This window comes from Aricia agestis, chromosome 11 (assembly GCF_905147365.1).
Source record: "Aricia agestis chromosome 11, ilAriAges1.1, whole genome shotgun sequence".
NCBI classification, from domain to species: Eukaryota; Metazoa; Arthropoda; class Insecta; order Lepidoptera; family Lycaenidae; genus Aricia; species Aricia agestis.
In genome coordinates, this window is record NC_056416.1 from 523,478 (window position 1) to 540,323 (window position 16,846).

Here is a 16,846-nt window from a genome sequence, read left to right on the forward strand (position 1 = left end):
TTCTTAAAACAACGCCGAAACTCCCAAACTTGTATCTATAAAGAATCAGGAATTCTCTCAGCACCTTCCGAACCACGGTATACCAGGTATATCTCGGTGCAAAATCTTACTTGTTGGTAGCATATGCTTAGAATACTTCTCACGAAACCGAAGTCACCATATGTTTCCCTATAAGTTTTGAGGAGTTCCCTCGATTACTTATGGATCCTTCATCAGATCACCACTTTTCTGAATATAATACCAAATTGGGATGATACCCTATATACCAAAAGAAAAATTTTGAAAATCGGTTAACAAACGGCGGAGTAATCGTTGAATATAAGAAAACGAACATAACACCTCCCCCATTTTGAAAGTCGGTTAAAATTGTAGCCTATGTGTTATTTATTTAATACTTTAATCAGCACATGAATTGAATAACAAAATTTTTTTCAAATTAATCGTAGCACCATCTGTCAGGACAAACTAAAATTGAAATAGAATAATATTGAATGCGATGATAGCGCCGTCCGCCGGATCTAATGTAAAACATTCCAAAATCAACAACTCCTTATAAATAAGAAATTAATTGAAAAAACATTTTCCAGTAGACCAAACTGTAAATCTAAACCATTCTCGAATCTCCACGAACACACACAAAAAATTTCATCAAAATTGGTCCAGTCGTTTAGGAGGAGTTCAGTCACATACACACGCACACAAGAAATATATATATTAAGATATGATATCTAGCTAATAGCCATATCATCGCGTGCTCTGTGTCGCAACTCGCATCCCCGCAGTGTCGGTGACAACACTGACAAGTGACAAATGACATACATTGGTGTCGCTCCCTGTCCCGACTCCCGATTCCCGCGACCGGCCTGGAAGGCGCCATTGTTGTTAATTGTTATACAGAATACTGGGGAACGAATACAATGCTGATGATGACTCTCGATTTTACAGTAGAGAGCTTTTAAGAAGCTAGAATAATAAACAACTGGGTACTTCTCGTTGTGTAAAAAATTCTGTACCTTGTTCTTGTTTTTCTGCTAGATATTTATTAGCAAACATAAAATCTTTAACAAAAGAATCTAGTACTTAAGAGGATTCCACACCGCCGTTTTTCCATACAAACGTTGTCCCCTGTTTCCTCCTTGGATAATACCGGTAGAGTTATGATTTTTTTCCTGAATATCTATGGCCACTATTAGCATGTCCCTATGTTTTCCTTTTCTTCATAATTTTATTTAATGTGTCTTAAAGTATGCTATAGTTGGTACTATAGCATACTTTAAGACGTGATATATATATATATATATATATATATATATATATATGTATATATATATATATATATATATATATATATATATATATATATATATATATATATATATATATATATATATATATATATATATATATATATATATATATATATATATACATATATATATATATATATATTCTGTGGCTATAGGTATAGGTGACAATTGAGATGGGCAGAGGATGTCATTCCGGATCAAAGATTTGTAATACTTTTTATATTGTATTGGCTTAAAAATTGTAAGGCTTATGTGGGGCAACCATCTGGTTTCTATCTGAACAAAAAGCTAAACCTTATACGCTTGATCCACTAAAACGATTTTAGTGAAATTGTGGATGCCGATGGAGAATGGAGATAACTTGAGTCTCGGGAAAAACGCTTTAACACGATCTTTAGGCATGGAAGTTGCAGCCTGCAGGCAACGTCAGAGGTAATTAAGATATTGGACTTGTACACGTAATTTTACGTAACGAAAACTCGTTTTGTTTCTTCAAGATATGTACGGAAGATAGCTGCGGTAGTTTCACGCGCCGCGTACTGTGTAATGCGTTTTGGCAGACAATGCACTCGTTTACGTATGCGCATATTTCTGTTTATATCGCATACTATGCTAATGCTAGCAATAAACTACGCTTCGCACGGCTAATAATAGAACTTTAATTGATGTTTGCAGGGGGCAGTGCAGTTGAAAGGCAACACTTACTGACTTCTGATATGGAGATAAGAGACTATAATATAAATATATAAATACTATAATATATAAACTATAACTACATGTTGAAAGTTACTCTGTTCTGGGGCCCGATTATCTTACCTTGAATTGGCATCTTCGATCGCATACTATCACACTCCCGCACTCATGCTAGCCCATGCGTGACTTAGGCAGCGTTTAATCCGAGCGCCGGTATAAGGATCGGATCCAAAAAAGAATATTCAGTACCTAAAAGAATAAAATGAGGATCCAAAATCCACAGGCAATAAAAGCTTGCGTCCACATTACAAAAAGAGACGCGGCTAAACGGCATTTATCTCCACAATATATCGATTGCTATGGTATCGGTGCCATCTGGTGTGGCACCATTTAGGGCATTACATACAAGGCGCTGTACACAGCCCGCGGATATAGGTCCTACAGAGATTAATGGTGCTGCCGTCAGACGATATTGGAAGCCGGTACCAAAATGGTGATCCGATTGAACACATGTTGCTAATGCAGAGTTTATAGTTGGTGTTCATCATGAGCAGACTAACGAAAATGACGACACTGGGCACAGAATTTTACACTTTTGACATTTTATATGAAGTTGTGTGCTGATTGGACTTTAGTGTCTGTACCAGTTTTAAACCATACTACTTGCCAGTCCTCCAGTCGTGTTCAACATCGTGTCTGAAGATCCGTTCGGGAGGTATGACCTTCCTCCTTATGATATGCACAAGCTTTACCTGTCTTCCGCCTCTCGGGGAGCAGCGTAGACGATAGAGAGTGTGGTGCGAATTTGGACCAACGAATAGGGCTACGGTCCCTATTCTTTCTTAGTTAATCTTTTCAGTAATTACCATTTTTTTTTCTTTAAAAGACAACATTGAAGTAGAACACATAGAATATGTCTCAAGTATTTTACTGTTTGCTACTGATTAGTGAATATTTCGTAGAAAGATATATTATTATGAATGATGAAAGTTTAACTCGTATATTATATTATTCTGCAACTAGATTAAAAAATATTAAACGGTAAAGAGATAAAACTGTTCCTCCCTCGGCGCGGCCACTTTTTCCCGCTAAATAGCGTATACTAATGAGATTTCATACATATTAGCGTGTTTATATCTCGGGTCGTTCACCCCGACCTCGACATACATAGCGCAGTGTTTTTCAATCTTTTTTTACGATGCGACCTGTAGCCTTAGCACGGCCACCAGTAGAAATGCGAAAATATGGACAAACTGTGGACATAAACTAAAGGTGCCGTTCCGATCTTTACCGCGGCCAATCGCGACCGACAAAAATTCAATTGAAATGCCACTTTATGACAGATAAATAAATAAATAAATAAAATATCTTTTTATTCAAAATGGGTATCATGATACACTTTTTGAAAGTCGAACGAAGAAACTACGTTGCCTACCACCGGTTCGGGAACTACCCCGCCGAGAAGAACCGGCGTAAGAAACTCGCACGGGGGCGTAAGAAACTCGCACGGGGCGGCGTGTTGGTGGCGGGAGCCTGTGATGGCCCCGCCTCCACCGCAGCCGCCTTCCTCTTCCTCTTTTCAGCCGATGGCTTACTTTTAGCCATCGGCGGCTCCCTTTCAGCCGGTACCTCCACGTTTGCAGCCGCTGCATCGGACGCTAGCGGCGGCCTCCGCCTCGGCTCTGGTAGGAGACGATCCTCCAGGCCGGCAAGTCGCGCATTCAGCATGTTGCCGAAGGTCTCAATGCTGGAGCGTGAGACCTCCGACAACAACTTCTGCATCTCGTCCGTGGCGGGCTTGGAAACCTGTCGCCGCAGCTCCTCCAGCTCCCGACGCATGTTGCCGATTTGCTGTTGGAGCTGCTGGTTCTGCGCTTCCAGAGCCCGTATTTCCTCACTTTGGCAGCGGTCCCTCATGTCGGCGACGGCCTCCTTTATGTTGGCGACCGCCTCCTTGAGGTACCGCTGAAAAGTCCCCTTAAGGTTGGAGGATTTGCTAGCGACCATGGAAATGGTCTCCAACGACTTCTCCACACTTGCGCTCAGCGCCGCGCTCGTCCTCGCTGCATCATCTGCAGCCGGTGTGGGGCTTTTGCGAAGGGAAGCTCGCGCCTCCCTCGCTGCCCGAGCCGTCTCGGCGACTTGCTCCTCAGCAAGCAGCCGGAGGCTCTCCGCCTTCTCCCTGTTGTAATCGGCCTTGGCTTTCGCCATGCCGACGTACTTGCCGGTCGTAGGAGGCCGGCCTCGTCCTCGTTTGGGTGGTGCCGGCGCCGTCACCTTGCTGGTGGACGGCACCAACTCGTCGTCATCTGGTATCCTCCTCTTCAGAGGTGTCGAACGTCCAGAGGTTGCGGGCAGTCCCTCGGAGTCCAGCGACATGTTGCTGCCGGACGCCGAGTAACAGTCCTCGCTGTCATAGTCAGTATAATTCATGAAGACCTAAGCGGCCGCATCCGGCCGCGATAACAATGGAAAAGCTATTGTTGACCTCTGTGGCTCAGTGGTGAGCGCGTTGGTAGCTCAAGCCGGCGGTCGCGGGTTCGAATCCCGCCGACGGAACAAAAAGTTTTCAATGTTCCCGGGTCTGGATGTGTATTAAATATGTGTATGATATAATAAAAATCTTAAATATATGTATAGTATAAAAGTATTAAATATATTTCCGTTGTCTGGTACCTGTAACACAAGTCCTTTAGGTACTTAGCACGGGGCCAGACTGACGTGGTGTGAAGCGTCCATAGATATTATTATTATATTATTATTGTGTCTCGTTATTCCACGATCGATGGGTTAATTGAATTTTTGGGAACGAAAAAAGATCGGAACGCTACCTTAAGTTTATCTCCACAGTTTGTCCATACTTTCGCATTTCTACTGGTGGCCGTGCTAAGGCTACTGGTATAAAAAATATTTCGCGACCAAGTTTTTGCTCTTTCATCAATATTATGTTTAAATGAATATTATTATTTATCCTTTTGGTAAAATTTTCCTTCTTTATACTTATTTCAATCTTTTTAATTTTTATTGTTTTTTACTGACATACATAATACATAGTTCTTTCCCCCTGGCGACCCCCCCTCCCTCCTATAGAAGCTTCGCGTACCCCCGGGGGTCAGGACCCACAGTTTGAAAAACACTGGCATAGCGTTATGCTAGTAACACAATATGTTGCTGACATACAGTACTATATATCCCTGCGGATTGCCGCGAATTATAATGAAATGATATGTCGACGTAACTCATTTTGATGCTCGTAAAATATATTGTGAGCCTCGTTTCAAGTTTAAAATTATGAAACGGCTTCATCCGAAATAATGGTAGACCTATAAAGTTAATAAGTTTTGTTTATTGTTATATTGCTGCTATTGCCCGTTAACTATAAAGTTTTATTCAGTTTATAATGTTTAAGTACATGATATTTTTTGATTGGGTTGGTGATAAATAATTATGAGTGACCTATGACATAATATTTATAATCTATTTTAAACACCTAACAAATATATGGTTAATGGTCACACACTATGGTCGATTTCTACCATGTGAGAAAATATAAAGCAGTTAACTCTATATTTCACCTAGTTTAAAATCCGTTTTTAACTTTTTAACACGCTTTTATTAGCTTGGGATGTATGTATGTAACGGAATCTTTGAGCACGAATTTTACCTATCTCCAGTAGTCTAATTTATTCGAAACGTTTTTTTTATAAAATGAAAAAATTTGCATACGTATTAAGAGCCAATGACAATGCAATAATTTGTTAAGTTTTTTTGGAAAAAAGCGTGTTTTTAGTTTTTTAAACTACAGATTTTTTACAATAAATTGCCCGTGTAAACGCACTTTTATAATGTCATAATTGGTATATTTGTTTGTCACAAACACCGGACACACGATCACCTCATTGTTCGCGCTCCGCGGTGGGCGGTATCGTGAATCGTGATACATCCGATATGTACTACTACAGCCCTTACTCGCCTCTACGCCTCATTTCATACCGCAGAGGACAAGCCTGTACATCATCATCATCACCTTTCTACCTAACACTAAACGCGCGTTAACAATACGCGCGTCTGTTAACAATCCATACCTACGTTACTCGTTATCTCTTAACTCTTTGCGCGTGCGCAGTACACAAGAGCACTCTCTATTCCTTTACTCTCATAACCCAGTGGGACGGACGACCGACACGACTGGCGAGAGATCAGGCGCAGGACCGACTTTTTACATGCCCATCCGACGCATGGATCATCTTACTTGTCAGACAATCAGGTGATCAGCCTGCATTGTCCTAACCAAACTTGGAAATAACATGTTTCCAACGCGGGAATCGAGCCCACGACCTCCGAGTCAAGAGCCACGCTCTTAACCACTGGACCACGGAGGCGTTAACATTGAACAAAACACGTTCATGTAATTAAGGGAAGCTCCCGTCCTGCTGTCCGGCGGGATTCGTGCCGAATACGAAACGTTTTCGCTCCGAACTCGTCCATCCTTTATCCCTTTCCTATTGCCCATCCGTCATCGGCTTTGATTAGTCCGTGGTGTATAGGAAACTCTATGAGAATTATTTTTAGGATACAAAAAAGACTATTTCTGATGTTAGCAGATGCATTGGTCTATAGATACTCTATAAGGACTGTACCATAATTTTTGGAGCAAAGCTTATTTATGCAGTTGTGTAGGTATATCTCGTTCGGTTTAAGCCTAGGATTAAAAATTAAACCTGGATTATTAACGTACACGCCATGTAATTTTAGGGCCGAGCCCTATAGGATAAGCCCTGCGTAAGCCCCTTTAAATCGAGAGCTTCTATTTGTTCCTCCATCCTATACCATACATTTAAAGATTGAAAAGGTTACTTGCATTACTAATTTTACCGTTTCTGTTTCAGGTAATGCACTATCTCAACTTGTTAGTTTGAGAAGAATTTTAGCTATTGTCAAGAGTCAAGACGATGAATATCAATCTGAAGTTGGTGAGGTAGGTGTAGTGTAAGGGCTTCTGGATGCCATCATAGATAACCACGATTGTGAACGCTGGATGCTCTGACAGATCGAGGATCTATCTGATAGATAGAACTGAATCTATCTGATAGATAGAGGAGAATCTATCTAATAGATAGAGGTCCAACATTGACTAACGTGGTGAAGCGGTATTACAAATTACAATACATTTTAAATGCCCGATGCCTTTTTGAGATATTGTGTTGTTAACAGTAATTACTAAGACAAACAATTGAGGTCAGTTTATTAACTGTCTAGACACCAGCCTGATTGACGTTTAACCATCCTATCAATTGTTTTGACTTGAGTTTATGGTCGGTGAGGCTTTAGAACTTAAAACGTAACTCAGAACGTTCTTTTTTTTAAATAGACCTAGGTTGGACTCCTTAACTACATAATATTATTTAAGCTAAGCTAAGTAAAGTTATTACAGTTTACGACATACTGATCGTCAATCAATCTTTATTGTGAAACTTTCCATCGCAGACAAAATAACATTCTAATTACAGAACAATACGTGATGCGTTGACTGAAAACCCGGGGAGCGTGGTCACCAGAAACACACGTTATTCACGTTAGATGCGCCAGTCACGGCTGCAATACCGTCAACAGTAGGCCTGCTAGAAACTGTATTGAGACTCAAACAATCGGATGAGAATGCCGCGTCTGGCTCTAACAACGTCATTTCACGTTTGTTACAGTAGGATGCGGCATTCTCTTTCCATTGTTTGAGTCTCAAAACGGTTTCGTGGTACAAGGTTCAGACTTTGATCATCGTCGACCACGACATGCTATCACAAATTACTAAATAGTTAGTTTGAATAGTGGATTAGGTACGTAGTTACCGTCGTTGTTGCCGCAGCTGGTCAATCCTCAGTTTGAGAAGGCTGTATTATATATACCACCTGCACCATGTCTACCGCTCGGGTCAACAGCTGAGGTGTGTTGTTTCTGACATTTAATGACAGCATTAACTTATTCGACGTGGGAGAGCCATGCTTCGGCACGAATGGGCCGGCTCGACCGGAGAAATACCACGGACCACAGAAAACCGGCGTAAAACAGCGCTTGCGCTGTGTTTCGCCGAGTGAGTGAGTTTACCGGAGGCCCAATCCCCTACCCGTTTCCCTTCCCTACCCTCCCCTATTACCCTGTTCCCTCTTAAAAGGCCGGCAACACACCTGCAGCTCTTCTGATGCTGCGAGTGTCCACGGGTGACGGAAGTTGCTTTCCATCAGGTGACCCGTTTGCTCGTTTGCGTCGATCGATTTACGGTTAACATTTCGAATTTCGGCATTAACAAAACCAGGCGCAAACGTTTTTATCGAAAAAGTCTCGATTGAACGGTTCATATATCCGCAGCAAAACGAACAACAGCTAGGGAAGAGAGTCTTGTCAAAATTGTCTTATCTATTTCCAATGTAAATATAAAATTCTAAATTCACAATTTACCTGACCAGCATCAGATGCACGAGCTAACATCGTTAGACGTCAAGTGGTCTCCGGTCTCCAGCTGCGGTACATGTTAAAGTTTTATTCAGCATTTTCGCTCATAATATTTTAAAATGTTGCTAAAAATATTATACGAGTATTTATACAGGCATTAGGCGTTTAAGCCGCAGAAACCTTTAACGTTGTTAGGTTTTGAATTCTGACGCTTGTGAAATTCGAAGCATTACCTACACTACACCATATAATAATGTTATAGAGATTTAAAACAATAAAATATGTTGATTCACGTCGCATTACTGTATCATGATGACTTAGAGCGCTTACAGATGAACGGCACTAGTCGACGGCAAGGATCGACGGTAGCCGTCGATAAGTGTAAAAAAATCCATCGACTGCCGTCTACAAATGCCGTTCGTCTGTAAGAAGCCTTAGATGAAAATTTACATGAAGATTGAAGATACGCGTCCCGGACCCTGGGAAAGGATATAGGATAGATGTTTTATCCTGGCAAAATGTACGGTTCTCGCGCGATATTTTGGCGCAACGAGTTTTGCGAGCAACAACTAGTTTATGAATACATGCTTATGTTAGGTATTAAATGAATATAAGTAGAATTCTGGTCCAATCGATCGCTCCCAGAGGAAGTCCCAGACTGCCGGGAAGCCTGTACCTACTACCAAATTGAAAACGCCCGAAGGCATGAAGCGTATATTTTAAAATTGCATTTTTGTATTCGACATTTTGCTTAAAGTAAAATTACGGAAACGCCATTAGAAATAACTGAAATACGGTACCTCGAACAACAAAGGAATCCTATTTTATGGAAAACAAAGACACCATTTCTTTCTTATTTTTAGTAGGTACTAGGATTATAGGTGCTTGAATAAACGCAATCGTATTGATTTTTATCAAACGTGGGCATTATGTCTACCGTCTACGTGTATTTATAGATCGGCGAAGACCTGATGGTACTAAAATTTGCCACAAATGTACTGAAACACGAAACGTATTTTGTTGAAATGATTTTCAGTTTTCACATTTCCACCACATTTTGTTCAGTTTGCAATCCTGTGTGAAAAAGTTTTGCAAGCTCGGCTTTTAAAGTTAGTCCAGGATTTGTGTGCGGTATTTAATATTTTTGTGTTGGAGTAAAAAGGCAAAATGAAAGGAAAAAAATCTACAAATAAACGAGTCACAAAATCAAATTAACTACAGCGCCTCTTTTTGAGTATTTTACATAAAGCCTATTTAAGAACAATCTCTCAGCTCAGATCGATCTCCAAGAACGGTAACAAAATACGACTAGTCCTTTTGAAGACACATTTACCACGTATTCCAAGCGTTTATAACCTTTCATCGCAAACGCATACCGCCTCCGTTTGCGTAAAAGGCGCGTCAGCTTATGACAAACGATATATAGTCAATAGAGAATAAGTGGTTTTTGCTAACCTTATATCGTACAATGGCGGCGGGATATTGTCCGGGAACACAATATGTGACCTCACCTCGATATGAGACGTGTTTTATTAATCGAACAGAATCGCTTACTAACTGCCACGATCTGAGACGATTCATGATGATGTACGACATCTTGGTCATTCCCAGCACTCGCCAACTTGACCTCAAACGGTTATTTGGGGATTCGTCCAGTCACCACTAACGTCTTCGTCATTACAAATTACCTTTATTAACAATTATGTTTTTAAACAAGTAGATCGTTAAAAAACCGGAAAACTAGCTCTTACCGGGTATGTCGTTGTCTGAATCTCAGTGGTGTGGCTCTTCGATAAAAAGAGAGAGAAGATTATGACAGCAAATGGGAAGATAGGAATGGCTGTTTTGACCTACGCTTAATTCTTTAAGTCATCTCCGCAACAAGCACAAATAAACTCTTTGATCATAAGGCGATTAGCAACACAGACTGTCTATGTTGGATATAGTGCTGTGAACTACGCCCAGCTCGCTATCCGTACAGTTCATTACGCTAATTGACATGGCTTATCACTACTCAATACATTAGAATTAATAAACTGATAGCGCCTATCTGTCTCCGTCATCATGAGCAAGCCATGTCAGGTTGCAGACGCCAATAGACGTTTGAAGAGAAGATTTTGTATGGGAATGTGGACGCAATATTATGATGATAGTGTTTTAAACATTCTGCCGGCGAAGCATTCCCACAGTTATAGATACGCAGCTATGTGAAAAAATAGTTGAAATTCGTCACATAAAACGACGAATTTCCTTTGTCAGTAATTCGCTTTGTCTCTCCTACCGAATAAAGAATCTCTATCTCTGATAGATTATAAGCGTGCTGGACATAATTATTTGAGTACCTAAAAAGAAGCACGTTTAATTTTGCCTAGAAAGGTATTAAAAGTAACAAGCTGTAAACTGTAGCTTATTTTTTTTGGCAAACTATAATATCTATCATAGTATCCCTAACTATGCGCTACGTACCCTTCAAGGGTAGATTTAGCAAATTTTCATTCTCTGATATTAGTTTAAGGTGACGCCGCGTTAAAGTGAAAAATCATTTTGGATATGTTTTAGATCGCTTGTTCCACAAGAAATGGAACAGCAAGAAATGGAAAGGGCGTAAGCGACAAAATGGTTTTTGTCGCGTAATTTAAAAATCATTAATATATTTCATATAAGCTATGGGCAAATTATAGTGTATGCTTGAACTAATCTATGTACAAATTTTGGAAGCTTAACTCACTCTCCTCTGTTGGCATTTTTGATTAATTATTCTGTGTTATAAAAGTTGACCGATCGTGTTATACTATGGGTAATTCAAAGATAAATACTGACAATGAACTTTAATTTCTTAGCTTTAGTCATTGTTGAGAAAAATCGATATCGCTGCAGCCAAATTATCAAGGCGTCACCTTAAGGAAGTAAACCACATTATGTAAGCAAAAAAGCATGCATTATAAGTCGTGACGTTGACGGTAGACCTCCGAACGCAATAATCCCCATGTGGTGTGCCAGCTTACTGCTTACTGCGAAGCTAAGCTATGATATTAACAACCTTCACGAGTGGAAAATTTCATGTAAATTAAAAGCAAAAACAGACTTTTACGACTTAATTGTCCAGTGACCTGTTTTATGAGCCCTGCTTTGGAAGGATTACTAGCTCGAAGAAAAAGACTGTAATACAGCGACCAGAAAGGAGATTTTTTCGTCGCTTTTTCATTTCCTAAAAGACTAAAGTCAGTACTTAGAGACATTTAAATTTAATGAAGATATATGAAGTTTTTTCAAAATCTTCATATAAAATGAAACCTAAGTACTAATACAAATATTTTATTAACCAAAAATTATTTTACATATTAATGTGATTGTTAGATCCCTATACTAGGCGATGCATGTCCTGTGGGGAACGTCAATTTCTCTGAGTGCAGCCGTCAGCTGAATGAGTAACTTCAGTGATGGACGACGGTGGTAGCTCGAGAGCAGATGTCTGGTGAATCGTTTCAGTCAGGCGATCTGTCTGCTCGTCTTCCCTTGCCAGTTTCATCTATTTATAATTTCCTTATCTAGAAACTTCTCACGCTAAGCAGCGCCATTACACTTGAAAAATTACAGATTAACTCGGGTAAAAATTATTATGATAATTATTGTAAACGACCTCACTCTGTTACCTTACTGCTCTGGTAACAAGGGTCAGAATGCGACCGGCTTGTCCGTGATGGATAGCGACAAGGTTTGCCACTTTGTCGCCGGTCTAGACTCAAGCTAGGTACAGGCTGTGAGCTGTATAACCTAGATTTATTGTACAGATTGTGGCGGCCGATAACCCGCCTTATTAGGCGCTGACTGCGAGACCTATGTAATTAAATACGCTGAGCTAACTTACTTGTTGGGTTAATATTAAGTCGAGGAAAATTAGTTGAGGGGAATTAGTCTTAAAATATTTAGCCCATAATCACCATACACTATAATAAAAAGTTTGTTACTTTATATGTCCGTGGCCTAATGGGTAGACCTTCCGTTCGTACTCCTAGAGGGTGCAGGTTCGAACCCGGGTGGAGGCGTGTACCAATGAGACATTTTCTGATCTCAAGTACATAATACGGACGCTCGTACGGTGAAGGAAAACATCGTGAGGAAACCCGCACATAGTTGGTCCCAGACGTATTGACTAGTTCTTTCCTCTGGACTAGGCCGACTATGATGAGAGAATGACGTATGCGCTTGGGCAACCATACGGACATTTAAAAATCTTGTCCCAGGCACTACAGTATTTGAGGAGGTTACTTCGCTCTGAAAAATACTGTATAGATCATCCACAACGGATGTAAAGGCCTATTTTTTTTTACTTTATAACTTATAAGAGCCCCCGCAGACTGCAGACTTTTAGTCGGCCGAAGATGTATGAAGGTGCGCCTTGCGCACACTAAACGATTTGTATCGGCAAATAATAATGTACTGAAACCCCAATTTGGTCAAACTATCGGCCTATAGAAAAAAAAAAACGGCTCTAATAAACTCATTATTTCAGTAAAGGTCTTATCACACTGGCTGGGGTACCGGGCGGTTATGCCCATACATCTCATGCAAGATCGCCGCGAATTCACCGCGTGTTCGCTGCGATCAAACCACCTATAATCTGGTGACACCCGCAAAACGCCATAGTAATAAGTAATAACCCATCAGGATTAGTAGTGACTTTACTTTCTTTGCAAAGATACTTGGTTAAATGATTATTATGCACTTCATTAAAATAAATTACCCAACAAACAAACAAAAATATTCCACTCGTTAACGTCAATGAGTGTTTGTGCGATTTGCCATGTGTTTCTGTTATGGACTATGGTGTATGTTGTATGACGTCGGTGATAACTGATTGCTGATATCGCGGTGTGACGTCACGTAGTATCGCGTTACCGCGGAGTGCGTCCGGCGGGGCTAAAATGGTCGCTTTGAAGAATCATGATATGAATTATAATATGATTCATTTTTCTAAAATCGCAAAATGCAACTCTGTTTGCAATTCATTTCTGTATTTTTGTACTGATTTGACATTTGTTAGTTTGACAGTTTTGACAATTCATTTGCTGAATTGATTGAGAGGAATTGCTAAATGTGACCATTTTAGCCCCGCTGACGTGACATTCAGATGTTGCGTCATGTTGCCGAACTGGTGAAATGGGGCTGAGTAATGAGCAGATACTAGACGTTGTGGATTGTGGAATAACTTGGATTAGGAGTTGTTTAGGAGGAAACATAGTTAAATGTCATAACGAGATAAGCATAATGTATTATATTAAAGTCGAATTTTCGCAACTATCTTGTGCGAAAATCGTTTTGTCGTACGGTAACCGCACATTTTAGCCAAAACCCATGTGGTATAAAACTTCAATATTAGTTTAGCGGTTTTAACGTAAATAGATAAAAGATAGAATACATAGATAGATACATTACACATACTCATTTAAAACATTAGTAACAATGATTTGCTTGAACTGTCCACTATGTGCATATTCTACACTCAAGTATAATAATACTCCCCACACCGGTTTCGGTGACGGTGGCCGGTTTCATTGAAACCAGGCCAGGTACGCAGGAGTAATTTTATAGTGCCCAAGTGTGTGCGCAGTACACAAGAGCACTCTCTATCCCTTTTACTCTCATAACCCAGTGGGACGGAAGACCGACACGACTGGCGAGAGATCAGGCGCAGGACCGACATTTTTACATGCCCATCCGACGCATGGATCATCTTACTTGTCAGACAATCAGGTGATCAGCCTGCATTGTCCTAACCAAACTTGGAAATAACATGTTTCCAACGCGGGATTCGAACCCACGACCTCCGGAGTCGAGAGCGACGCTCTAACCACTAGACCACGGAGGCGACACTCAAGTATATCTGTGCAAGTAATCCAGTGCAGATACTAGATAGTGTCAATCGCGGCCGGCAGGACCTCCATCAATCTCAACTCCATCAATTCTGGCCGCGCTTCGCTATCACACAGAGATGAAGATTAACTACATCAAAGTAGAGTCGTGATATATGAATGTGATGAAGATGATATATAATACCACAGATTACTAGATAGGTCAACAATCTGTAGGATGTTCTCTTTCAGTGTTAATTCTATTCCTAACTATGATTTTTTACATAATTATTATATTATCTTTTTTGTATTAAGATGACTAGCGAGAAATTATCATTGAAATATCGTTGTTTTTACAAGTTGTTATCAATAAATGTGGTATGGACGTCTGCTGCGCAATTTGCAATGTCCTTTGATGCCGATATGTGTTCAGTGTTATACATACAGACAGTCAATTCGTACATACATGTAAATGTTACGCTAATTGTATTAGGTTCACAACAAATATACATACAGACTACAGTCTAAAGCTGGGTTCACATTGCTGTAACGTAGCAGGACCGCACTGAGTAGCACTTGCTACGAATTATTGTGCAGATAGTCACGACAATGTGCACGCACCTTAAGATGAATGTCTGCTGTCACGTAAATTCGTTGTGACTTGTGAAATACTCAAAGTAAACTAGTAACAAAGTCACAATAGACATAACGACCAGTAGTTCGACTGCAAAGAGACGGACAGGTTTCAATATCTGTCAAATTCGTCGGGTTTCACTAGGATTATGAACGGAATGTGCCTCGCGCTGGCTGATATAATTTATTTTTAAATATTTAAAAAAAAGATTTTAAAATTGGATTCTGACAATTTTAACCGCATGTGCCAAAACACAAACAACAATACGACCAAAGAGGAACAAGTCCAGCGAATATGTCATAGTTTTAAATTCGTAGGTAACAAGTTAACAACCCTAGCGACGATTTTCGTCATAATACGTCAAATTAAAAAATTGCAACATCAGTTCTAAGTCGGTATACTCTATCATTCTGTCTACTCTGACAAAGTAAACAAAGTATTCAATTTGCAAATGTTTAATTTTAAAGTAAGTACTTAAAATAGTAGTGAGTAGAATATTATGTATGTCCATTTTAACCAGTAACCGTTCCATATTATCTTTCGGCGATTGTTTTTGGGCTGGTTGAGGTTGAAGCGGCGTTGGCAGATTTTCGTTTTGGTATTTGGCATTCTGAAAAAACTTGTTTTTCATTTAGTTATTACAAATTACAATACAGTAGAGTCTTATTACATTATTGTTATTTAAAGTACCTTGTGGACATCACTATTATAATGTTCATAGTAGACTAGAATATAGTATAATGAAAGTGTTTCGCGGCCCACCTTGTGTCATGAAGACAAAAAGCGGTATGTTGCTGCCGCTGACCATATCATCATCGTCAGCCTACTGCCGTTCACTGCTGGACTTGGGCCTTTTCTAAAGCTCCTCACCACATCCATTTCAATTAAAAACGTACCGTACGTAAGCACGACAATCGTCCTATAGTTTCAGGGCCCACCGAAAATCTACCCGCGACCCACACTTTGGGAAATGCTGGTATAGAGTATAGACAGACGGCTGCAGCTCCACGACAGGAAGTAGCCAATATTATGGAGATACTTGGATGCGAATTGCTTGTAATGGCTTTAGGTTAGGAAAATTACGGTACTGCATTACACATTAATCATCATGAGCATCGTACATTTACGACCATAACCCCATAATGATACGCGACATTAATATTAAATATCATTAAACAGTAAAAAAGTATAAGTTACCTTTGTAAGTACTTATACTTTTTAAAAGAGAAAATCACTATATTTTATGAAAGATTATTCTCGCCGTAATAATTGTTCTTATTTAACTTGTGAAAGGTTTTATGCAAAAACCTATTATTTTTTTTTAAATCTAAATTGGGAGTTTTAAGAGTAGCATGTAAGTACCTAAAAATTTCATAAAAATTTCTAACATAAAATGAACTTAATGCATATATTTTGACGCAAAATTTAGAAACAATCCAAGTTTCCCATTCCCGAGCCAAAAGCTCTTCTGCTAACTGCCGGAGCCATCAAGTTGTAAAAGTGACTGCGGCCAAGCTGCTCTAATTATTAATGCCAATAATCTTTATTAGATATTTTAAAATTACTAACTAACTAGCTGATGTCCATAAATTACTAGAAAATATTAAACTACCATCATCAAATTATGTTAATAATATTATGGATGCTAAAATGTGTCTGTCTTTCTCTCTGTTTTTAACCGACTCAAAAAAAGGAGGTTATCAATATTTCCAAAACTGCTCAGTTTTCGTCAGTAGTCTATATATCAGCGTCTGAACAAATGTATATATCAAAGTCAAAAAAAGTCATTTTTTTTTATTCAGAATAAGTTTTTTTCAAACATTTTCCGAACGTTGTTGCTACTGGGGCCTACCATATGTGTTATATATTGTATAATGTATGTATGTTTTTATGTTTGTGTTTGCATATATATA

At 39.5% G+C, this 16,846-nt stretch overlaps 1 protein-coding gene across 2 annotated transcripts in view; it reads left to right on the top strand.

The window, feature by feature from the left end:
- The window catches only part of LOC121731627 (nuclear receptor-binding protein homolog), a 72,676-nt gene that overhangs the window by 26,292 nt on the left and 29,538 nt on the right, over nucleotides 1–16,846 (top strand). Inside the window, exon 1 of one of the 2 annotated variants that reach the window (XM_042121149.1) lies at nucleotides 6,937–6,978. The exons of the other annotated variant lie outside the window; for it this stretch is intronic. The gene's annotated coding sequence lies outside the window, so the exon portion shown is untranslated. Of the gene's footprint in view, nucleotides 1–6,936; nucleotides 6,979–16,846 lie in introns of those variants that run through there. 2 annotated transcript variants of the gene reach the window in all.